Genomic DNA, 26,636 nt, shown 5'->3' on the forward strand with positions numbered 1-26,636 from the left:
GCCTCGACGGAGGCCACTCCGGCCCCGGCGGCCACCTCCCCCGCTGGTGGCCACTCCGGCCCCGACGTCCACTTTGTCACCTTGCCTTCTCCACCAACATCCTTCATCTGTCAAACCATGGCACCTTTTTCACTCAACTTCGAGAGGGGCAAGAAGTTTCAAGCAACAATGAGAAGCACATTCGGGCACCCCGTGGTCTTCTCTCTAGGTTTTCGGCAAAAAGAATTCATCTTGGTCGTGTCATTCTGCCGGGCCACATTCAAGTTGGACACACACACGGTTAGTATTGCTCTTCAATCCACTTTTGGAGGTTATACTCAAGGTTTTAGAGTGTCTTCTCTTAAGGACCATTCTTTCAAGTTCTCGGTTGCTTCTAAATTGGTGGGTTTTCACATTTACAATGCTGGCAAAGTGGTTGAAAAAGATTTTGAGATGGTCTTTAGTCTTTGGGGTAATGGGGGTCCAAATTGGCGTCATGAGGAATCTCTGTTTTACAAAGAATCAGATGCTGAGTGGACTATTGTTGGCCATAAGGGCAAAGCCATTGTTCCTGTCTCCGGTGATCGCCGGAGTAGATCTTCGGTGAGGGAAAATAGGTCGGTTTTTCAGTGGTTATCTCGTGCAATTAATACGGGACATGATTTGAGTCGGCATCTAAATGAGAATATTACTGCAGCAGTTAATGAGTCCACTAGTATTAGTGAGGGATAGGAGCACATTTCGGAGTCGTATAATAGCTCACAAAATTTTTGAACGTGCATGCTTCTCATGTGGCGACGTGGGTCATCTGGCGCGCTTCTGTCCAAAACCCAAGCTTACTGGGCTTTGGCCTTTCATCCTGGTGGCCACTTTTAGTAGCCCACCATATGAGTCTTGGGCTGAGGGGGTTATTAATGACTAGTTCAGGCACTTTGGGCCAGCCCAGGAGACAAGAATTGTTGCCTCATTTAGGGAGCTCGTCTCGAGGTATTTCAAAAATTTCCAACCGAGACCACAAACAGACTCCTCGTATTCCACTCCTACTTCCCTTTCTGTGCAAGCTCGTCCAAGCTCTCCGCCATTGTTGACAGACTCCGAGCTCCAATCCACGGCAGTGGCCATTATGGCAAGTATTCCCATCGATCCACAGCCGTTCGTTCCGCACGGGTTTCAGATTCAGCAGATTGAAGGAAGAACGGGAGTTACCAGGGTGGTTCTTCCGCCTCAGCCGCGTCGCCATGAAGATTGGGCCATCACCACCATCCAGCCACTACCAGATGATGTAGATTTCCCTAGCGTCTGTGATATTCTGGAATATTTTCTGCAAAATGATCTGGATGCTCAAGTCAGTTTTCGGGAGATTCAGCCTTGCCCCTTTGGGGAGGCATACGTTCAGTTTAGGCACATCCGTGACAGAGATAGGTTGGTCAGGGACAGTCCACATGCCTTTGGTGATGTATTCATTACATTTACCAAGCACAACGAGGGCAGAAACTGGAGGAGAGTTCAGTTTAACAGGGTCTGCTGGCTGTTGATTGTTGGAGTGCCTTTCGATCACTCTAACACTAAAGATATTGCCACTACAATAGCCAAATTTGGGAGAATTATAAACTAGGAGAAGGAAGATGCTTTAAAGGGCAAGATTCTGGTCAAGGCCAGAGTCACAGACCTAATCGAAATTCCAAAAAGCATCCGTTGGTCTGAAGGAGAGAATTTTGAGGAAGGATCACTCACAAGTTCAGTTGAAGTGTTGCTGGAGGAAATGCAAGGTGGTGGGCCTACATATGAGGATCCATTCCCTCCTCCTAGAGTTGATCCACATCCAATTCCTCAGAATGCTAATGACTTTCCAGGATTTCACAACATGCAGCTTAACAATGCCCCTGCTGACAATGTTGAGTGGGAAGAATGGGATGAGCAGGGCCACTGGGCCTTTCCTCAGCCAGTAGCACAGCCTATGGACATAATTCAATAGCAACAACAGGAAGAAGTTCAGTTAGATGGTAATGAAGTTATGCCCAACAGCAGCATTACCACAACAATTTCTTTGTCAGAAGGTTTATCCTCTCACAATGTAGGACCTAATATCCAGAACCAAGAGGTAAACCAAATTGCTTTGGGAAACACTGGGGCACCTCTAGGTGTTGGTCTACACAATTTGCTGCAAGCCTACCCCTCTGATGATGCTGAAAATGATTTGGAAGAAGGTGAATTCATTGCACATGTGGATCAACCATTGGGTGTTGCTGAGCAAGTGGTTCAGCATGAAGCTGCAGCCCAAGGTCTAAACAATGCAGAAGAGAATTTGAATGTCATTGACCTCCTTCCTCAACAGGAGGCTCTGCAACTTCAAGCCTCAGGAGCTGATGAAGCTTCTGTTGCAGTTGTAGTTCAGGATCCTTCAGATGACTTACAGCTTGCTACAGATCAAAGCCTAATTAAGGAAGGGCCAAAAGTGATTGAGGATCCAGAGAGCTCTATCCCTATTAAGGAAAATGCTGGACCTTCTGCAGGTATTAGCAATATTAAGTTGGATAATGTTTCTAAATCATTTATTAGTTCACAAGAAATATTTCAGTTGGCTTCACAACATGCTTTCTCTGTTATTGATGGTGCTCATCTTATGTCTGAGGAAGGTATTGAGCTCTAGGGGAAACACTTTGCACCCTCCCCCCCACACAGGTGACAAGTTCTTTTTCTTCAGATATTCCAGTAAGTTGGTTCAACTTCATCCTTCACTTACTTCTGACACCAGACAAATTTGATTGGACTTTGCACCTGCTGAAATCCCCCTTATGGCAAGTTTTGATTGAGAACTGTAAAGAGGAAGATTCTATGACTTTTTGTATTCTTGACAAATGATCTGTCTCTCAGGCTCTAGTTTGCAAGTTACAGTCTCCTCCTGGATCTAATAAAGAGAATGCAGGATGCAGCCCAGCAGCTCACTCTTCTTCTGGAGCAGGTAGTCCTCTCAAAATGGTTCTCCAACTAATGTTATCCTCTTACCTGCTGGTGAGGCAATCTCCAGAAAGAGGAGGGGAAAAGGACCTCGAAACTCAGGTAAGGAGAAGTGGAAGAATTAGAGAGGAAAACAAAGGTTTCAAAAGAAATTCATGCACAGGAAAATCTTGTCTTCCTTGCAATGCTGCTCCACCAGTTTTGCACAGTAAAAGTAGTTAAAATCTCACAACATCTTTTTGCAAGGTGGCTGGAGAGGATCTACAAGAGAATCTAGCCAAGAGGGCCAAAAGCAAGGAGTCTGATGGGGAGGCCAAGAATTTGAAGGCCATGGAGAACAACAACTCCATACCTAGTACAGAATGATTAGTACAATCACTAAATGTTGTGGCGCGAAAGCCAGGGACCATAGGGAGAATGTTCCTAAGATAGTATTTCAGATTATGGGCTCTAAGTACTGCCAGAGGCATTTTGTTATGTACTTGCTTGACATCTTTCCATGCAGACTTTGTTGCTTTTGCTGTAATGATTTGCTCTTCTGGGAGACTTGTAAGATGATGATTTGCATACCTAGATCTATGAATATTCTATGCTACACCCAAATATTTATTCACATCCTATGTTTGCTTTGTTGTGGTCTGTCAAGGGGTGGTCTTTGACAATAATATAATATCTAACATGTTACATAATGAATAATAAAAGATCTTGGAACATATTAAACTGGAACATTAGGGGCATCAATGCAGAAGCAAAATGGTTAGCTTTAAAGCAAAAAATTGAGGAAAGTGCAGCTAGGATCATCTGTTTATAGGAGAACAAAAGGGAGGGGTTTGATCTGACTTATGTTAATAACTTCTTCCCACACAGATTTAATAAATTTGAGTATCTCCCTTTTGTTGGGGCTTCTGGAGGAATTATTATCATCTGGGTTGGTTCTCTTTTCCAAGGAGAAGTTCTGTTCCAGAATAGGTTTTCTCTCTTAGTGAAATTCACTTGCAGCATCTCCAACCAGTCTTGGGTTTTGACAAACATCTATGGTCCTAGTAACCAGGAAGACAAAGCTGAATTTCTGCAATGGTTTAGTAATATTCAAATGCCCCCTGAGGTGGATTGGATAGTGATGGGTGACTTCACTTTTATCAGATCCCCAAGTGACAGGAACAAACCAGGGGGGTGTCAATCAAATTCTTCTTTTTAATGAAGCTATTAGTGATCTAGGTTTGCTTGAATTGCCCTTAAAAGGTAGGCAATTTAGTTGGAGTAACATGCAGGAAAACCCACTGTTAGAAAAGCTTGACTGGTTCTTCACCTCAACTTCCTGGATGATTTCATACCCAGATACTATTGCTCTTCCACTTGCAAGGCCTATTTCTGACCATCTGCCCTGCTTGGTTGAAGTGGGCACCTCTATTCCAAAAGAAAAAGTGTTTAGATTTGAGAATTTCTGGTTGAAACACATCTCTTTTAAGGAGATAGTTAAAGCAGCTTGGGACATTCTTGTGGGTTACACAAATCTTGCTAAGATGATCAATGCTAAATTTAAGAACCTCAGGAGGGCTTTAAAATTATGGTCAAAGAGCTTGACTTGCCTTCATAAACAGATTGCAGATATTAATGAGTGCATTTTCCTCCTAAACTTCTTTGAGGAATTTAGAAGATTGGACACAATGGAGTGGAATTGTAGAGGTTTGCTCAAAGAACACTTGCTGACTATTTTGAAGAACCAAAAGATATACTGGAAGCAGAGAGGAAAATTTAAAGGAGTAAAATTTGGAGATGAAAATACAAAGTTTTTCCACACCAGAGCATCCATTAATCACAGGCATAATAAAATTGCCATGCTCCTTAATGAGGATCACATTGAAATAACAGATCATGCTGGCAAGGCTGGCATTCTTTGGGAATCATCCAAAAAGAGATTAGGAAAATCTGAGGGTCACACTATGCATTTTGATTTGCACAACCTTCTTGCTAATCAGATTAACCCAGATATCTTCAAGGATATTGAACAGCCATTTTCAGATGAGGAAATAAATAATGTGGTTAAGAACCTGCCTACTGACAAATCCCCTGGGCCAGATGGATTTAACAATGAGTTTTTGAAAGCATGCTGGGACATTATAGGAGATGATGTAAGAAAATTAGTGCATGCCTTCCATGAAGGTAATATTTCTCTTGAGAGCATCAACACTTCATACATCGCACTAATCCCCAAGAATAATGCTCCTCTCACCCCAAGTGATTTTAGACCAATTTCTTTGATTAATGTGGTGCTCAAGATCATCACTAAATTATTGGCAAAAAATTGCAAAAGGTTATTCTGCAAATGATTCACATTAACCAATATGGATTTCTTAAAGACAGGGTAATTCAAGATTGTTTGGGGTGGTCTTACGAATACATTCACCAATGTCTGAAATCTAGAGAAGAATTGCTTGTGCACAAACTAGACTTTCAAAAAGCATTTGATACCATTGAACATCAAGCAATTATAGACATCCTCAGAGCTAAAGGTTTTAGAGATAAGTGGATCTCATGGATAGAAATGATCTTTAACTCTGACTCAACTGCTGTGATGCTGAATGGAGTGCCTGGTAAAAAAATACTGTGGAAGGGTAGTTCCACAAGGAGATCCTCTATCACTACTGTTGTTTGTCATAGCTGCAGATCTTCTTCAATCAGTCATCAATAAAGTAATTGGAGTAGGCCTCCTTCATGCACCTCTGCAAATTAACTCCATCACTGACTTTCCAATTGTTCAGTATGCAGATGACACCTTGGTAATAATGCAAGCTGATTCCAGACAACTCATCTGTCTTAAAGCCCTACTGAACACTTTTGCTTCTGCCACTGGTCTCAAAGTAAATTATCAGAAGTCTATCATGGTACCTATTAATATTCAAGAGGAGAGGGCACAAATCTTTGCTGGAACTCTTAATTGTCAGATGTGACACTTTCCATTCACATACCTTGGCCTTCCTTTAGGCCTTCACAAACCAACAGTGGGACAATGTCTCCCATTGGTTAATAGGGTTGCAAAAAGATTGGTTGGATTGCCACATTTATGACCTATGCAGGCAGATTGTTAATGGTTAAATCTGTTCTGGCATCTCTCACAATATTCTTCATGAGCTATTTGGATGTACCAGTTACTATTAAGTAGCAGATCTTAAAATATTTCAGACACTGCTCGTGGAGAGGCCCAGATATGGATGATCATAGACCAGCTCTAGTGAAATGGACCATTGTTTGTAGGCCAAAGAATCAAGGAGGGCTAGGAGTCATGGATATTTTCACACAAAACAAGGCACTGCTTATGAAGAAGTTAGACAAATTCTATAACAGACATGACATTCCCTGGGTACAATTTATTTGGCAAACTCATTACTCTGAAAATAAGTTGCCAGGAGATGAGTTAGTGGGATCTTTCTGGTGGAAGGCAAACTTGCAGTTGATCCAACAGTTTAAAGCTTTAGCAAGGTGCAACTTGGGAGATGGCAGAAGTGCTTAATTTTGGTCTGACTTATGGTCTGAGGAACTCTTGCAGCATAAGTTCCCTCATCTCTTCTCTTTTGTGATTAATCACAGACTTACAGTGCAGCAGGTTCTTGCCACAGAATATATGGAAGATCTATTCCACCTTCCATTATCAATAGAGGCCCATGAACAATTTTTACAGCTTGAAGAATTGTGCTACACTATGAGGCAATCACAGTACCAGAACCTCACAGACACATGGAGCTATATCTAGGGTAATGAGCACTTTTCTACAACCAAAGCTTACAATGTCATGATTGGTTTCAAGCAAACCCCACCACACTTCAACTGGATTTAGAATTCCTCCTGCCAACCTAAACACAAAATGTTCTTCTGGATGCTCTTACATGACAGACTCAATACAAGAAATCTTCTGAGAAGGAAAACATTTGTGCCAGAAGACTATAACTGTGCTCTCAGGGGATGCCAACATGAGGAAACTCTGTATCATTTGTTTTGGGGATGCTCATTTGCTAAGAGGTGTTGGGATCACATTTGTCCCACTAGAACACCAAATTTATCTGTCCTAGAGGCCTTCCAGGATATCAAGGAAAAGCTGAGACTCCCCTTCTTCATGGATATAATAATACTCACCTCCTGGGCTATCTGGATTTCCGGAAACAACAAGATCTTTGAACATATTCACCCCACATTTCAAGGATGGAAGCGGATTTATTTGCTGGAGCTGAAGTTACTCAAGCACAGGATAAGACCAAAACATGCCAATCAGCTCATCTCATGGCTGGATCTTCAAGGATAATTTTTTTCCCTTTTTCTTTGGCAGCCTAGCTTTCTGCCTAGGTCTTTAGCCTTAGACTTAGTATTTGTTGTTTGTACTGTTGTTCTAGTTTCTTTGTTTTCTCTCTTCTCTTTCTCTTTCTTCTTTCTTATTTTCTAGGGGGCTTTTCTCAAGCCCTTACTGTCTTTTATTTCTGGTACATTGGACATTCTGCTCTTTCATATTTATAAAAATTGCAGTGGGGCGTTTTACCCTACTGTTTATAGTAAAAAAAAGTCCTCCTCCAACTGCAAGAATACCTCTCGCAAGGCTAAGGCATACATCGGCAAGGAGATGGACTCCGATGAAGAAGAGTCATCTGACTCCGGAGAAATTGAAGAATCTGATGAGGATTCTTATTCCGGCATGGATGACATAGCATGTGCCTCCACCCCTACATCAAACTTCTTCGAGAAACATTCGAGCGATGACGAACCTCTGGCTACTGCTTCATGGCCAAAGCTTAGAAAGAAAAGCTATCCTCTAAACATCACAAGGTTCACTCCAGTGATCAATATTCTTCGGATGAGGATGGCCATGCTAAATTGATCAAAATTGCTAATATACAACAAAACTCTCTTGAGAAAATTGAGAAAACCCTAATGAAATATGAAGGGTTGTTGGTTGAGGAGATGGAGAAAACCCAGTCGTTAACAGAAGAGTATTCAGCTCTCTAGTCACGATTGGAAGAACTATCAAATCGTCATGATTTTCTCTCGACCGACCATGAGAGATTGACATATGATTACCTGAAAAGGAAATAGGAACTCGAGTCGCTGAGAGAGGCTCATGATGATTTTATCAGATAAATTTCTCTTCTCACCCAACAACTCAAAGAGAAACCTGAAGTGTTTACACCACCTTGCTTAAATGCCTTGAACGTAGCAATGCTGAATCAAATGTTGAATCTTCTGTGAATGCTAACCCCTCTGTCGAGGAAAATTGTTTTGTGTCTGATGGGACTGCTAGGTTGAATGAACTTTTGCAGATAGGAATGTTCAAATCTCTCAAAGGGCATCAGACTGTGTGAGGTTCTGAAGAAATCTATTCTTCATAAAAATCCTAGGAAAGAAGGTATCGGTTTCGAAAGGAAACTGGATGAAAATGGCACCTACTGGGAACCTGATCAATATCCTCGCACCGTGTGGGTGCCTGCCAAGAGCAAAATGCTCCATCCAGCTTTGTTTTTGGGATATGATTCTCCTACCCCTCAATACTCTCTTGATGATTCTATGGACAACTATAAGTTGTTCAAAAACGAACATGGTGAGGCTGTTGCTTGTTATGTTGGACCAAATAGCAGAAATGCCCCCCCCAAAGAAAGCTATTTGGGTACCCAGGAAAACTATCGATGCATTACCTATTACTTCATCACTAACCATGCAGGAAGAAAATGCTCGTTACTTTGTTCGACAGATTGAATACATGCATACCTCATTCAATCACTACACTCATTCATCTGGAAAGAATTTCAATGCCTATTCCTTCGATTATGCTCATACTTCTTTGAATAACTATTATGGTTATCGAAGGAAATCATATCATGCTTGCCCTACTATTTCTAAGCCACCGGCGAAGATGTGGGTGGTTAAAAACGCCTAATTCTTCTGCAGGACTATGTCTTCGGGTGTACCGAAGGGATAATGGATAGTGGATGCACTAGTCATATGACCAGAGACAAGTCGTTGTTTGTCAACCCCAACTTATCTGCTTCATCTCTGAAGTATATGCTACCTCTTAAGCTTGTGTTGGTTTTCCCTTGAAGAGGAAAGGGTGATGCAGCAAAGTAGCGTATGTATTTCCCTCAGTTTTGAGAACCAATGTATCAATCCAGTAGGAGACAACGCACAAGTCATCGAATACCTACACAAACAATCAACAACTTTCTCCCAACGCGATAAAGGGGTTGTTAATCCCTTCACGGTCACTTGCAAAAGTGAGATCTGATAGATATAGGTAAACGTTAAAGTAAATATTTTTGGTATTTTTGGTTTATAGATCGGAAAGTAAAAGATTGCAAAATAGTAGATCGGAAACTAGCAAGATGTAAACGAGATTCAATATAATGGAAAAGAGACCCGAGGGCCATAGGTTTCACTAGTGGCTTCTCTCAAGATAGCAAATATTATGGTGGGTGAACAAATTACTGTTGTGCACTTGATAGAAAAGTGCATAGTTATGATGATATCTAAGGCAATGATCATGAACATAGGCATCATGTCCATGTCAAGTAGACTAACTCCTGCCTGCATCTACTACTATTACTCCACACATCGACCGCTATCCACCATGCATCTAGAGTATTAAGTTCAAAAAGAACAGAGTAACGCATTAAGCAAGATGACATGATGTAGAGGAATTAACTCAAGCAATATGATGAAAACCCCATCTTTTTATCCCGGATGGCAACAATACAATACGTGCCTTGCTGCCCCTACTATCACTGGGAAAGTACACTGCAAGACTGAACCCAAAACTAAGCACTTCTCCCATTGCAAGAAAGATCAATCTAGTAGGCCAAACTAAACCGATAATTCAAAGAGACTTGCAAAGATATCAAATCATGCATATAGAGAAGAACCAAATAGTAATCATAGATAATCTTGATCATAAATCCACAATTCATCAGATCTCGGCAAACACACCGCAAAATAATATTCCATCGAATAGATCTCCAAGAACATCGAGGAGAACATGGTATTGAGAATCAAAGAGAGAGAAGAAGCAATCTAGCTAATAACTATGGACCCGAAGGTCTGTAGTAAACTACTCATGCTTCATCGGAGAGGTAATCGTGTTGATGTAGAAGCCCTCCATGATCGAATCCCCTCTGCCAGGATGCCGGAAAAGGTCCCTAGAGGGGTACTCATGGGTACAGAAGGTTGCAGCGGTGGAAAATAGGTTTTGTGGCTCTCCTGGATGTTTTGAAGGTATAAGAGTATATATAGTCGAAGGAACTAGGCCAGGGGAGCTATGAGGGGCCCATGAGGGTGGGGAGCGCGCCCTACCCCTGGATGCACCCTCCTGCCTCGTGGCTTCCTCGTTGCGTCTCCAACTTCATCTCCAAGTCTTCCAGTTTGCTTTCGGTCCAAGAAAGATTATCGTGAAGGTTTCATTCCGTTTGGACTCCGTTTGCTATTCCTTCTCTGCGAAACTCTAAAATAGGCAAAAAAAACAAAAACTGGCATTGGGCCTTCGGTTAATAGGTTAGTCCCAAAAATAATATAAAATAGCATATAAATGCCTATTAAACATCCAAAATAGATAATATAATAGCATGGAACAATCAAAAATTATAGATATGTTGGAGACGTATCAAGCATCCCCAAGCTTAATTCCCACTCGTCCTCGAGTAGGTAAATGATAAAAACAGAACTTTTGATGTGGAATGCTACCTAACATATTTATCCATGTAATTTTCTTTATTGTGGCATGAATGTTTAGATCCGAAAGATTCAAAACAAAAGTTAAATATTGACATAAAAATAATAATACTTCAAGCATACTAACAAAGCGATCATGTCTTGTAAAAATAACATGGCCAAAGAAAGCTATCCCTACAAAATCATATAGTCTAGCTATGCTCTATCTTCATCACACAAAATATTTAAATCATGCACAACCCCAATGACAAGCCAAGCAATTGTTTCATACTTTTGATGTTCTCAAACTTTTTCAATCTTCACGCAATACATGAGCGCGAGCCATGGATATAACACTATAGGTGGAATAGAATGGTGGTTGTGGAGAAGACAAAAAGGAGAAGATAGTCTCACATCAACTAGGCGTATCAACGGGCTATGGAGATGCCCATCAATAGATATCAATGTGAGTGAGTACGGATTGCCATGCAACAGATGCACTAGAGCTATAAGTGTATGAAAGATCAAAAGGAAACTAAGTGGGTGTGCATCCAACTCGCTTGCTCACGAAGACCTAGGGCATTTTGGGGAAGCCCATCATTGGAATATACAAGCCAAGTTCTATAATGGAAAAAAATCCCACTAGTATATGAAAGTGACAACATAGGAGACTCTCTATCATGAAGATTATGGTGCTACTTTGAAGCACAAGTGTGCAAAAAGGATAGTAACATTGCCCCTTCTCTCTTTTTCTCTCATTTTTTTATTTGGGCCTTTTTTATGGCCTCTTTTTTTCGTCCGGAGTCTCATCCCGACTTGTGGGGGAATCGTAGTCTCCATCATCCTTCCCTCACATGGGACAATGCTCTAATAATGAAGATCATCACACTTTTATTTACTTACAACTCAAGAATTACAAATCATTAGAACAAAATATGACTCTATGTGAATGCCTCCGGTGGTGTATCGGCAGGTGCAATGAATCAAGAGTGACATTGTGACGCCCCCGATTCAATCGTACACTAATCATGCGCGCAAATGTGTACGATCAAGATCAGGGACTCACGGGAAGATATCACAACACAACTCTAAAAGTAAAATAAGTCATACAAGCATCATATTACAAGCCAGGGGCCTCGAGGGCTCGAATACAAGTGCTCGAACATCAAAGAGTTAGCGGAAGCAATAATATCTGAGTACAGACATAAGTTAAACAAGTTTGCCTTCATAAGGCTAGCACAAATTGGGATACATATCGAAAGAGGCGCAGGCCTCCTGCCTGGGAGCCTCCTAAACTACTCCTGGTCGTCGTCAGCGGCCTGCACATAGTAGTAGGCACCTCTGGTGTAGTAGGAGTCGTCATTAACAGTGGCGTCAAGCTCCTGGGCTCCAGCATCTGGTTGCGACAACTAGGTAGAATGGAAGGGGGGAAAAGAGGGAGAAAAGCAACCGTGAGTACTCATCCAAAGTACTCGCAAGCAAGGACCTACACTACATATGCATGGGTATATGTGTAAAGAGGCAATATCGATGGACTGAACTGCAGAATGCCAGAATAAGAGGGGGATAGCTAGTCCTATCGAAGACTACGCTTCTGGCAGCCTCCGTCTTGCAGCATGTAGAAGAGAGTAGATTGAACTCCTCCAAGTAGCAGCGCATAGCATAATCCTACCCGGCGATCCTCCCCTCGTCGCCCTGTGGGAAAGCGATCACCGGGATGTCTCTGGAACTTGTCTGGGTGTGTTTTATTAAGTATCCGGTTCTAGTTGTCATAAGGTCAAGGTACAACTCCGGGTCGTCCTTTTACCGAGGGACACGACTATTCGAATAGATCAACTTCCCTGCAGGGGTGCACCACATAACCCAACACGCTCGATCCCCTTTGTCTGGACACACTTTTCTGGGTCATGCCCGGCCTTGGAAGATCAACACGTCACAGCCCCACCTAGGCCTAACAGAGAGGTCAGCACGCCGGTCTAACTCCTATGGCGCAGGGGTCTGGGCCCATCACCCATTGCACACCTGCATGTTGTGTGGGCGGCCAGAAGCAGACCTAGCCTCCCTAATACAAGAGCAGGCGTTCCAGTCCAATCCGGCATGCATCGCTCAGTCGCTAACGTCTAGAAGGCTTCGGCTAATACCACGACGTCGAGTGCCAATATCTTTCCCGCGTAGTTGGTTAGTGCGTATAGGCCAGTGGCCAGACTCAGATCAAATACCAAGATCTCGTTAAGCGTGTTATTTTGAAGTAACCACGGATGCCGACCAGGGCCAGGCCCACCTCTCGCCTAGGTGGTCTCAACCTGCCTTGTCGCTCTGCCACAAAGTAACAGTCGGGGGCCGTCGGGAACTCAGGCCCACCTCTACCGGGATGGAGCCACCTGTCCTTCCAGCCCCCACATCGGAATCCCTTGCGGGTACTCAACGAGCCAACCCGACTTTAGTCACCATCTGTATAGTATGTATATATGTATAGTATATACCCGTGATCACCTCCCGAGTGATCACGGCCCGATAGTATAGCAAGGCAGACTGACAAGAATGCAGGGCCAATGATGATAAACTAGCATCCTATACTAGGCATTTAGGATTGCGGGTAAGGTATCAATGAATGTGGCAACAATGACAGGCTATGCAACAAAATAGGAGTAACCGAACAGTAACATGCTACACTACTCTAATGCAAGCAGTAGAGAGAGGAATAGGCGATATCTGGTGATCAAGGGGGGGCTTGCCTGGAAGCTCAGCCGAGAAGGAGGGGTCATCAACACCGTAGTCGTACTGGGCAGCAGCAGCGTCGGTCTCGTAGTCTACCAGAGAGAAGAGGGGGAAGAAACAATAAATTCAATGCAAACATAAGCATGACGATGCATGACATGACAATGAGCGGTGCTAGGTGTGCCCTAACGCGGCAATAGGTGGTACCGGCGAAAGGGGGAAACATCCGGGAAAGTATCCCCGGTGTTTCGCGTTTTCGGACAGATGAATCGGAGGTGAAATGTTGCAGGTTCGCTATGCTAGGGACGCGTGGCGAATGAACGGGCTGCGTATCTGGATTCGTCTCGTCGTTCTGAGCAACTTTCATGTACAAAGTTTTTCCATCCGAGCTACGTTTTATTTTATATTAATTTTAAAAGATTTAAATCATTTTTAGGATTAACAGAATTAATTAAATCAAAAGGCATTTATGACATCATCATGACATGTGCGTGATGCAAGCGGTCAAAGTTAACCATTGACCAGTCAACTAATGGGTGGGTCCCGCATGTCATAGGTTGTTATCTAATTGAAAGTAGTTAGATTTATTAGCAGGTTAATTAGGTTTAATTAACTAGACTAATTAAGTTAATTAATTATTTAATTAAATAAATAATTTTTATTTTTATTTTTATTACTATTTTTTAATTCTCTTTTTTTATGAAAATGTTCTGGGCATGGGCCCCATCTCTCATGGGCCCCAGGGGCCAAACGGGGTAGGTTAACGGGCGCGCGGGTGCCAGCCCAAATGGCCGGGTGTGCGGGTGTGGTGGCCTGCGCCCGATAGGGCGCCCGGGGGGGGGGGGTTGCTGGCGAGGCGCGGAGCGGGGCGGGGCCAAGGTGATGCACGGGCGGCCGCCGGAGGCCGAATCGATGTAGAAGCAACAGCGGGAGCGGCGACGGTGCTCGCCAGGAGGGGCGTGGGGTGCGGCCGTCATGGGAGAGCAGCACGGCAGCGGTGCGAGGTGGCGACGATGGTGAGCAGGGACGGGGCCCGGGCGAGGCGCGGTGAGAGAGAGACAAGGAGAGGGAGGCGCTCACTAGGGTCGTAGGGTTAAGGGCAGCGTTGCTAGGGGAGGAGGACGGGGACGACGTGCGGTGCGACTGCGAAGTCCGGCGGCGTCCGGGACGGCTTTGGGCGACGGGGTCGGGGTTGACGCGGCGATGACAGGGCGGCGCCGGGAGGAAGCAGAGGCACCAGGAGGCGTGCAGTCCGACGGAGAGGAAGACGGGGATAATGGCGTAGAGGACGACGGGGGAAGGTCCATCAAGGTCCAGGTCGATGGCCGACGCGGCCGGCGCGGCGAGAGGCGCCGCCGAGCGCCCGATCCAATCTGGATCGGGGGAGCAGAGGGAGGAGTGGGACGAGTGGGGGCAAGTGGTGCGGTCGGGGTTAGGGTTTGGTCGCCCAGGGGGATAAGCGAGTGAGGGTCAGGGTGCGGCTGGGCCGGCCTGGTTGGCCCAGTTGGGCTGGTGGCCTGCTGGGCCGGAGCGTGGGGGGTGTTTTCTTTCTTTTCTTTTCTTTGTTTTGTTATTGTTTAGACCTTTTCTGTTTCTTTTTATTTATTTTATTTCTTTACTGCGTCACTTGAAGTTTCTTTTATGTTAGTTTTATAAAATACCAAATGAGCACCTAAATTAGTATTACTAATTAGTCCACTGCCACAATTATTTTGGTACACTACTAAATTAATTATATTATTATAACTTTATAAAAGGCATTTGATTAATTATTTTGCCCTCCGTTTTGGTTGTTTTAGTGCATTTAAATATTATAAGAAATGTTGGTTTCTCCAACATTATTACTCATGAATTTATTTGTCACATTTAGAACATTTTAGTTTTAATGTTTGAAAACTTTTATTGTTAGCTTGATTTTGATTTTGAATTTGAACGCGGACCAGTTTCGAACTAACGAGAGATTAGCAACAGTAATCGGGGTGACGTGGCATCATTAGCAGCGGTTCACTGTAGCTTAAATACCCGGGCGTCACAGACATGTATGAAAAAATTATGAACGGTGGCTTTGCCACAAATACGATGTCAAATACATGATCATGCAATGCAATATGACAATGATGGAGCGTGTCATAATAAACGGAACGGTGGAAAGTTGCATGGAAATATATCTCGGAATGGCTACGGAAATGCCATAATAGGTAGGTATGGTGGCTGTTTTGAGGAAGGAAATGGTGGGTGCATGGTATCGGCGAAAATTGCGCGACAGAAGAGAGGCTAGCAATGGTGGAAGGGTGAGAGTGCGTATAATCCATGGACTCAACATTAGTAATAAAGAACTCACATACTTATTGCAAAAATCTATTAGTTATCGAAACGAAGTACTACGCGCATGCTCCTAGGGGGATAGATTGGTAGGAAAAGACCATCGCTCGTCCCCGACCGCCACTCATAAGGAAGACAATTAATAAATTAATCATGCTCCTACTTCATCACATAACGGTTCACCATACGTGCATGCTACGGGGATCACAAACTTTAACACAAGTATCTCTCAAATTCATAACTACTCTACTATCATGACTCTAATATCACCATCTTCATATCTCAAAACAATCATAAAGAATCAAACTTCTCATAGTATTCAATGCACTTTATATGAAAGTTTTATTATATCCATCTTGGATGCCCATCATATTAGGACTAATTTTATAACCAAAGAAAATTACCATGTTGATCTAAAAGACTCTCAAAATAATATAAGTGAAGCATGAGAGTTCAACAATTTCTATAAAATAAACCACCGTCGTGCTCTAAAAAGATATAGGTGAAGCACTAGAGCAATATTGTCTAGCTCAAAAGATATAAGTGAAGCACATAGAGTATTATAATAAATCATGATTCATGCGTGTCTCTCCCAAAATGTGTGTACAGAAAGTATAATTGTGGTAAACTAAAAAGCAAAGACTCAAATCAAACAAGACACTCCAAGCAAAACACATATCATGTGGTGAATAAAAATATAGCCTCAAGTAAAGTTACCGATAGACAAAGACGAAAGAGGGAATGCCTTCCGGGGCAGCCCCAAGCTTAGGCTTTTGTTTGTCCTTGAATTTTACCTTGGGGTGCCTTGGGCATCCCCAAGCTTAAGCTCTTGCCAATCCTTATTCCAAAGTCCATCAAATCCTTATCCAAAGCTTGAAAACTTCACAACACAAAACTCGACAGAAAATCTCATGAGCTCTGTTAGTATAAGAAAATAAATCACCACTTTAAGGTACTGTTGTGAACTCATTCTTTATTTATATTGGTGTAATATCTACTGTATTCCAACTTCTCCATGGTTCATACCCCCGATACTACCCATAGATTCATCAAAATAAGCAAACAACACGCGAAAAACAGAACCTGTCAAAAACAGAACAGTCTGTAGTAATCTGTAACTCTAGAATACTTATGTAACTCTAACAATACTACCAAAGAAGACCTGAGCAATTTGTGTAACAATCCAGATAAAAAAGAATCATATCAAGATCACGTTTCTATGAATTTGCAAAACTAATTTACTAAGCGCAAAAGTTTCTGATTTTCAGCAGGATCAACACAACTATCACCTAAGCTATCCTAAAGGTTTAACTTGGCACAAACACTAATTAAAAAATAAAACCACATCTAACCAGAGGCTATATGAATTATTTATTACTAAACAGGAACAAAAACCAAAGAACAAAAATAAAATTGGGTTGCCTCCCAACAAGCGCTATTGTTTAACGTCCTTAGCTAGGCATAATTTTAATGATGCTCACATAAAAGACAAGAATTGAAGCACAAATAGAGCATCATAAAACATGCGACAAACAGATCTAAGTATAACATACTTCCTATGCATAGGCATTTTATAAGCAAACAAATTAGCAAGGCAAGAAAAACTAGCATATGCAAGGAAGAAGAAAGAGACGATAGCAATCTCAACATGAAGAGAGGTAATTTAGTAACATGAAAATTTCTACAACCATATTTTCCTCTCTCATAATAATTACATGTAGGATCATAAGAAAATTCAACAATATAGCTATCACATAACATATTCTCAACACGATCCACATGCATTCAAAGTTGACACTCTTCCAAAATAGTGGGATTAACATTAACTAAAGTCATGACCTCTCCAAACCCACATTTATCAAAAATTTCATAAGATTGAATATTCTCCAAATATGTGGGGTCTAAAGTTGACACTCTTACAAACCCACTTTGAATATTATTGCAAACACTATTATCAATCTCATATTCATCATGGGGCTTAAATAAATTTTCCAAGATCATAAAAAGAATCACCCCAATCATGATCATTGAAACAAATAGTAGACATAGCAAAACTAGCATCCCCAAGCTTAGGGTTTTGCATATTACTAGCACAATTGACATTAATAGAATTTTTAATAACATCATTGCAATCATGCTTTTCATCGAAGGAACTATCAAGTATGGGTGCAATAGCAACAATGTGATGTTTAACGTAAGGGACTATAGCAAATTCATCTCCATAAATATTGGCATCATGGCCACAAGAATAGCAAGCATCATGTCCATCAAGGGATATTTCAAATCATTGGAATCATAATTATCTACAGATTCATGCATATCATTATTTTCTTCCAAAGCAATGGTTATTCTATCAATAAATTCTTTGACATAGACATTATGAGCATAGTTTTCATAGCAATATTTAAGTATGTCAAAATTTTCAGATTTGTAGAGAGTAATATCATACTTTTCAATCAAAGAAGCAACTTCATAAGCACCCTTAAAAGCAACAAATTCTTCAATTTGTTCGATATCATAGTAACTATAAACACCCTTTGCATAAGAAGATAAGATTTCATTATCATTAAACTCACATAGGTAGGGAAGGTGTTTTTAGGGTTCTTAGAGCAACAAGTAAAATCATAAATTTCACAAAGATTCCAAGCATAACATAGCAAAGTATTTATTTGATTCCATAAGAGTCTCCCTTTTTCAGACAAATGGTGATGCACAGAATGAGCATGCTCATCTAAAGATTTTCAGTCAACTAAACTAGTTGGGGTTTCAGCACGAGCACAAATAGATTGAAGATTATCCAAGTAGAACACTTTAAGTGGATCCATATCAATAGATTTTTAGCAAGAAAAGATGCAAGCAAATGGAAGTCACATGGAAACACAAACAAAAAGACATACGGGAGAGGGGCGAAGAAAAGGCAAAGGTTTTAGAAAATCGTTTTATGAGTGGGGGGAGGAAAAGGAGAGGCGGATGGCGAATAATGTAATGCAAGGGAGAAGAGTTTATGATGGGTACTTGGTATGGCTCGACTTGACGTAGATCTCCCCGACAATGGTGCCAGAAATCCTTCTTGCTACCTCTTGAGATTACGTTGGTTTTCCCTTGAAGAGGAAAGGGTGATGCAGCAAAGTAGCATAAGTATTTCCCTCAGTTTTGAGAACCAAGGTATCAATCTAGTAGGAGACAGCGCACAAGTCACCGAATACCTGCACAAACAATCAACAACTTGCACCCAACGCGATAAAGGGGTTGTCAATCCCTTCACGGTCACTTCCAAAAGTGAGATATGATAGAGATAGATAAACGGTGAAGTAAATGTTTTTGGTATTTTTGGTTTATAGATCGGAAAGTAAAAGATTGCAAAATAGTAGATCAGAAACTAGCAAGATGTAAACAAGATTCAATATAATGGAAAAGAGACCCGGGGGCCATAGGTTTCACTAGTGGCTTCTCTCAAGATAGCAAATATTATGGTGGGTGAACACACCGCAAAACACACCGCAAAAGAATATTACATCGAATAGATATCCAAGAACATCGAGAGGAACATGGTATTGAGAATCAAAGAGAGAGAAGAAGCCATCTAGCTAATAACTATGGACCTGAAGGTCTGTGGTAAACTACTCACGCTTCATCAGAGAGGTAATGGTGTTGATGTAGAAGCCCTCCATGATCGAATCCCCCTCCGGCAGGACGCCAGAAAAGGTCCCTAGAGGGGATCTCACAGGTACATAAGGTTGCGGTGGTGGAAAATAGGTTTCGTGGCTCTCCTGGATGTTTTCAGGGTATAAGAGTACATATAGGCGAAGGAACTAGGTCAGGGGAGCTACGAGGGGCCCACGAGGGTGGGGGGCGCACCCTACCCCCCAGGCACGCCCTCCTGCCTCGTAGCTTCCTCGTTGCATCTCCGACTTCATCTCCAAGTCTTCTAGTTTGCTTTCGGTCCAAGAAAGATCATCACGAAGGTTTCATTCCGTTTGGACTCCGTTTGGTATTCCTTTTCTGCGAAACTCTAAAATAGGCAAAAAAACAGAAACTGGCACTGGGCCTTCGGTTAATAGGTTAGTCCCAAAAATAATATAAAATAGCATATGAATGCCTATTAAACATCCAAAACAGATAATATAATAGCATGGAACAATCAAACATTATAGATACGTTGGAGACGTATTAGTATATTACTGATAACCCACAAGTATAGGAGATCGCAACAGTTTTTGAGTGTATAGTATTCTACCCAAATTTATAGATTCGACACAAGGGGAGCTAAAGAATATTTGCAAGTATTAGTAGCTGAGTTGTCAATTCAAACACACCTGGAGATTAATTATCTGCAGCAAAGTGATCAGTAGCAAAGTGTATGATAGTTTTGATAATAGTGGTGGCAGCAACAGTAACGGTAACAATGATAGCAATAGTTTTGTAGTAGTAATGATAGTAATAGTAGCAATAGTAACTTAGCACAAACAATATAAGAGAAATTCATAGGCATCGGATCGGTGATTTGTTGGACGATATTCATCATGTATCAGTCATAACCTATTGCGATGTGACACTAGCTCCAGTTCATTAATATAATGTAGGCACGCATTCCGTAAATAGTCATACGTGCTTATGGAAAGAACTTGCATGACATCTTTTGTCTTACCCTCCCGTGGCAGCGGGGTCCTATTGGAAACTAAGAAATATTAAGGCCTCCTTTTAATAGAGAACCGGAACAAAGCACTAACACACAGTGAATACACAGCATCGGTTTCATGGTATGCGGGGCCACCAGGTGGGGACAACCCAGCTGGGCGCGCCCTGGTGGGTTGTGCCCACCCAGGTGCCTCCCTCTGGTGGTTCTTGGCTCCAGTATTTTTCTTTTATTATGAAATAATTCTTCAAAAAGTTTCATTCCAATCCGAGAACTTTTATTTCTACACAAAAACAACACCATGGTAGTTCTGCTGAAAACAGAGTGAGTCCGGGTTAGTTTCATTCAAATCATGCAAATTAGAGTCCAAATAAAGAGGAAAAGCGTTAGATAAAAGTAGATACGACGGAGACGTATCAACTCCCCAAGCTTAGACCTTTTTTTGTCCTCAAGAAATTCAGTTGATAAACTGAAAGTGAAAAAGAAAAACTTTTGCGAACTCTTTTGCTCTTGTTTACATAAATAAGCTTAAGTAGCACCCAGGTTTTCAACCAAGATTATAACTAACCATGTCGACAATAACTCTTAAAATTATATTAACTCGTATCAATGTCATAATCAACTAGCGAGCTATAATAAGATATCTCAAACAACAACACGTTGTCAAAACAACCATGATATAATATGACAATAGTGGTATCTTGCTAGCCCTTTCTGCGACCGCAAAACATAAATGTAGAGCACCTCCAAAGTTCAAGCAGCGACTGAACATTGTAATTCATAGTAGAAAAGATCCAGTCATGATGCACCCAACATTAGCTACACACAATGCATGAGGATGACAGTAGTGCTCTCATGTTCTGGCGCTTATTTGAGAAGGTGATGACACAACATAAAAGTAAATAGATAGTCCCTTCGTAGAGGGAAGCTGTGATTTGCAGCAGTGCTAGAGGTCATGTTTTTAAAACAGAGGTAAATGAAAATTTTGAGAAATGCACCCTTCTTGTTTACTTCGCGACCATTAGTTATCGGTATCTTCCATGCTAAACACATTAGTGGCGGTTCCCAAACGATAAAAGTAAAGGTTTACTCCCCCTCCACCAACAATCACACTCCACGGCTTGTCCGAAACAACGGGTGCCGTCCATACCAACAACAGTCCAGGGGGAGTTTTGTTTAATTATTTGCAATTTGAATTCGGGACTGGGAATCCCTATTACTGCCCCTCTCGTGCAAGGACGAGTGAATAAACACTCATCATGAGAATAACCCGCTTAGCATGGAAGACACTGACTACCTCATGTCGCTCTATGAACAATCCATACACACAAAAGGATATTTATTTGAAGTTTCTAGAGGTGGCACGTGCAAATTTACTTAGGACGGTAGGGTAATACCGCATATAGGTAGGTATGGTGGACTCATATGGAATAACTTGGGTTTCATGGTTTTGATGCACAAGCAGAATTCCTGCTTAGTACAGGTGAAGGCTAGCAATTAGGTTGGGAAGCGGCCAGCTAGAGAGCGAAAACAGTCATGAACATGCATTATGCATAAGTAACATTGGATACTAGCATGAGTAGGATATGAACACCATGAACATAAATATCATAGAGGCTATGTTGGTTTTGATTCAACTACATGCATGAACATGTGCCAAGTCAAGCCACTCGAACATTCAGAGGAGGATACCATATCATCATACTACATCACAATCATTTTAACGCAATGTTGACATCCAAGATAAATCATTATCCACTCCTAGCTACTTATGCATAGCATGAGAAACTATAATCTCTAATTGTCATTGCAAACATGTTTGATCATAATATGCTGAATGAACATATTTACAAAAACAAAACAAGTCGAGTTCATACCCGTTTCTCTCTGCCAAAACCAGTTCATCAAATGTCGTCATTATTGCCTTTCACTTGCACGATCAAACGATGTGAAAATAATAATAGTGCAAGAGTGTCGTGGACTAAGCTGGAATCTGCAAACATTTTATTCAAAAGGAGAAGACAAGGTAATATGGGCTCTTTATTAGATCAACAATAATGCACACGAGAGCCACTCAACATTTTCATTGTGGTCTTCTCCTCGGTATGACTCAATAGCAAGAAAAAGAAATTCAGAGAAACACACTAAAATATTTTTGGAGTTTTTAGTTTTTCAAGAATGAGCAAATAAAAGGGAATAACAAAAACGAAAAAATTATTTACACGGGAAAGCTCCCAACAAGCAAAAGAAGATCAAGGAAATCTTTTTGAGTTTTCTATTTAAATACTACAACTAACTACACTAGGAAGAAAAATAAAAAGAAGCAAGAAATATTTTTGTATTTTTTCAAAGTTTTTCAAACATACAAGAAGAGGGCGAGAAAATAAATCTAGCATGGATAATATAGTGGAAAAGTGTGGACACCGACAACTGGAATGAAATGTGTGAACATAAATGTAATGTCGGTGGAAATATGTACTCCCCCAGTTTAGGCTTTTAGCCTAAGTTGGTAATCCGTAAGATATGTCGGTGGAAGTACTCTACAAGTATAGGAGTACACTTCATAATACGTACCACCCACAAGTATAGGGGATCACAACAGTTTTCGAGGGTAGAGTATTCAACCCAAATTTATAGATTCGACTCAAGGAGAGCCAAAGAATATTTGCAAGTATTAGCAGCTGAGTTGTCAATTCAACCACACCTGGAGATTAATTATCTGCAGCAAAGTGATCGGTAGCAAAGTGTATGATAGTTTTGATAATAGTGGTAGCAGCAACAGTAACGATAACAGTGATAGCAATAGTTTTGTAGAAGTAACGATAGTAACAGTAGTAGTAGTAACTTAGCAAAAACAATATAAGAGAAATTCGTAGGCACGATATTCATCGTGTATCAGTCATAACCTAGGGTGATGCGGCACTAGCTCCAGTTCATAAATATAATGTAGGCATGTATTCTGTAAATAGTCATACATGCTTATGGAAAGAACTTGCATGACATCTTTTGTCCTACCCTCTCGTGGCAGCGGGGTCTGATACGTCTCCAACGTATCTATAATTTATGAAGTATTCATGCCATGTTTACAATAGTTTTATATGATTTTGGTATGATTTGATTAGAACTAACCCGGACTGACGCTGTTTTCAGCAGAACTACCGTGGTGGTGTTTTTATGCAGAAATAAAAGTTCTCGGAATGCGGTGAAAATCAATGGAGAATTTTTCTAGAAAATATAAAAAATACTGGAACAAAGAGTTACTGGAGGGGATTCCCGTGGGCCCCATGAGGGTGGAGGGTGCGCCCACCCCCTGGGCATGCCCCTGCCTCATGGACTCCTTGTGGGGCCCCCTGACTTGTCCTCGACGCCAACCTCTCCTATAAATGCCCAAACCTCCCGAAAATAACCTAGATCGGGAGTTCCGTCGCCACAAGCCTCTGTAGCCAAGACAAATCAATCTAGTCCCTCTCTAGCACCCTGCCGGAGGGGGCCATCATCACCGAAAGCCATGGGGAAGGATCTCGGAGGGGGCATCATTGCCATGAAGGCCAAGGACCAGAGGGGGAACCTCTCCCCATCTAGGGGGAGGCCATGGAGGAGGAAGCACAAGGGGGAGAACCTCTCCTCCTCTCTCTCGATGGCGCCGGAGTGCCATCGGGAGGGGAATCATCGCTGCGGTGATCGTCTTCATCAACATCACCATCATCATCACCATCCTCATCTCTTTTACACGGTCCACTCTCCCACACCCCGCTGTAATCCCTACTTGAACATGGTGCTTTATGCCACATATTATGATCCAATGATGTGTTGCCATCCTATGATGTTTTGAGTAGATATCTTTTGTCTTTTGGTTGATTGATGATCTAGATTGGTATGAGTTGTATGTTTTATTTTGATGCTGTCCTATTGTGCCCTCCGTGTCGCGCAGGCGTGAGGGATTCCCGCTATAGGGTGTTGCAATACGTTCATGATTTGCTTATAGTGGGTTGCTTGAGTGACAGAAGCATAAACCCGAGTAAGGGGGTTATTGCGTATGGGATAAAGGGGACTTGATGCTTTAATGCTATGGTTGGGTTTTACCTTAATGATCTTTAGTAGTTGTGGATGCTTGCTAGAGTTCCAATCTGTAACATCCCAAATTTTCAATTTGGCATGCTATATATTAGATCATCTTTGCATATCATATTTTCTTGCATTTTGGTTGATCCTCAAAATTCTACGCAACTCAAGGACCTGCGGAGAGAGTTGGGGATTTTGATATTTTCTCATTTGAGTTTTCTCAAATTTTGAAAAGAGGATCGTTTGGTTTTAATTATTTTTCTCTCCGCATATTTCGTTTGCAAAATAAAAGAGAGGGAATAAAATGACTTTCCCACAATAAATGAAATACTAGAGGAAAAATATTAAAATCAAATAAGTATTTTATTTGGTAATTTTATTGCAATTTTATTAGAATTAGAAAAATTGCACATTTTTAAAATTGCGTTTTAGGGCCAAGAAAACGTTCATCCCGTTCTAAATATTTTATTTAGACGATGAAAATTTGTTTTGGCATTTTTTTCATTTTTCATTTTATTTTATAGGATTTATTTAAGTTTTGGCGGAATTATTAAAAAAAAAAGTTCCCTGCAGACCGAACTGGGCCGAAGGCCCAGCGGGCCCACAGCGCGCTGCCGCCTCCCACACCGGCTCGGGACCGGAGTCCCGAGCGATGCCGTCGCTGCCGCCCGAGTCCGGGAGGAGCATGCCTCCTGAGACAACCCCTCCCTCAAGGCAGTTGCCACCCCGCCCCCTCTTTAAATACCGCCCGGCCACCGCCCACCACCCCTTGCCAGCCCCGTCGCCGCCGCCGCCGCCCGTGCTGCTGCCGCCGCGTAGCGCCGCCGCCTGTGCCACCCCGCAGCCGCACCCGAGCCCTGCCGCCGCCATGGAACCGCGCCGCCGCCGCCGCCATTTCGTTTCCGTCCGCCGCCGCCGGGTTTTTCGCGGTTCGTTCCGGGTTTTTTTTAAGAACCCCTAGGTCTAGTTTTTTTAGATTAGATCGGTTTTATTTCTCGGTTTAGTTATTTAGCGAGCGTCCGCTCGTTCATCCATTTTAACGAACACTGTTCACTCGTTAGCCGCAGACAGCGAACGTTCGTTCGTTAGCCTGTTTGTTAGTTTTCTTTTTCCAGGGTTTTTCCGTGATTATTTTCGATCGTGACTTCGGCCCGAATCTTAGTTTTAGTTTATCTTTTCGCTCGTTTATCGGAGTCAGGTGATTCAAGGGCTTAGAGCCTCGTTTTGAAGCCCTCTTTATGTTTAACCAACTTGAACAAGATTTTGGTACTATAAATTTTGACCTAAGTTGAGATTAGTAATCAGATCTTGTTTCTTTCGCAGTTTGAGTTTCGTTGCTTCGTTTGATTTGTTTCTTTTTGCAAACCGGAGTTCTTAAGTTGAACTTTCTTGTTAGATCTCTTATTTGAGTTTTACCCATGCCTCTAGTTGAGTCCTTATTGTGTGCTTGTTTGTTTGCGATAGAGTACCCGGAGTGCGAAGCGTGCTACTACGAGTCTCTAGGTTTCACGGATCATCAACAAGGCAAGTAACACTTTGATCATACCTCTTTACTACCCAGTTTTATTGCATTAGATCAATCCTCAAACATTGCATGACTAGGATCTGACTAATATGAGGGTTTTGGGAAGTAGATGAGGTAGTACCTATTCACCTGTTTATTATCAAACCCTTGGGAGGTATTTCTACATAGTGCTTATATTGCTATGCTATGCTAGTAGACGTGGATTGGGTGAGTGTATCCATGACAGATGTGAGTTTTGTTAATTAATGGTTAACCTAAGGTGGCTACTTAAATACACATCTGGGTGGATTAAGGCACCTGGGGAACCCAGTGTTGCCTATTTTTTTGGAAATCCCGGGGTACCGTGTGATTATACTATGGACCTCCACCCAGGCTCAAAGGGATCATAAGATTATTCATGCTAGAAACTTCCGTGTGCAGCCGCAAGCTATTATGGGCTCTAGCATAGTTGATTAAGTCATGTGAACTCTTACAGTGGTAGACTAGCAGATGTAGGGGAAAGTAGGTGTAACTGTCTACCCATCATAAGGTGCTAACGCTTTTGAAAGACTGTGTCTCGGTCATCCGTTTCTTAAACACCATGTAGTGCGAGAAATCCAATGGAGGACATCAAGTCTTGTGGGGAAAAGTGTGCAAACCTCTGCAGAGTGTACAAACTAATCATGGTTAGCCGTGTCCCCGGTTATGGACATTTTGAGTATCTGGTTCTTGGATTATCCTGTTGATCTCATCACTCTTAATATAATTTGATTGGGTTTA

The sequence above is a fragment of the Triticum aestivum genome, chromosome 2B (genome assembly GCF_018294505.1).
Source record: "Triticum aestivum cultivar Chinese Spring chromosome 2B, IWGSC CS RefSeq v2.1, whole genome shotgun sequence".
NCBI classification, from domain to species: domain Eukaryota; kingdom Viridiplantae; phylum Streptophyta; class Magnoliopsida; order Poales; family Poaceae; genus Triticum; species Triticum aestivum.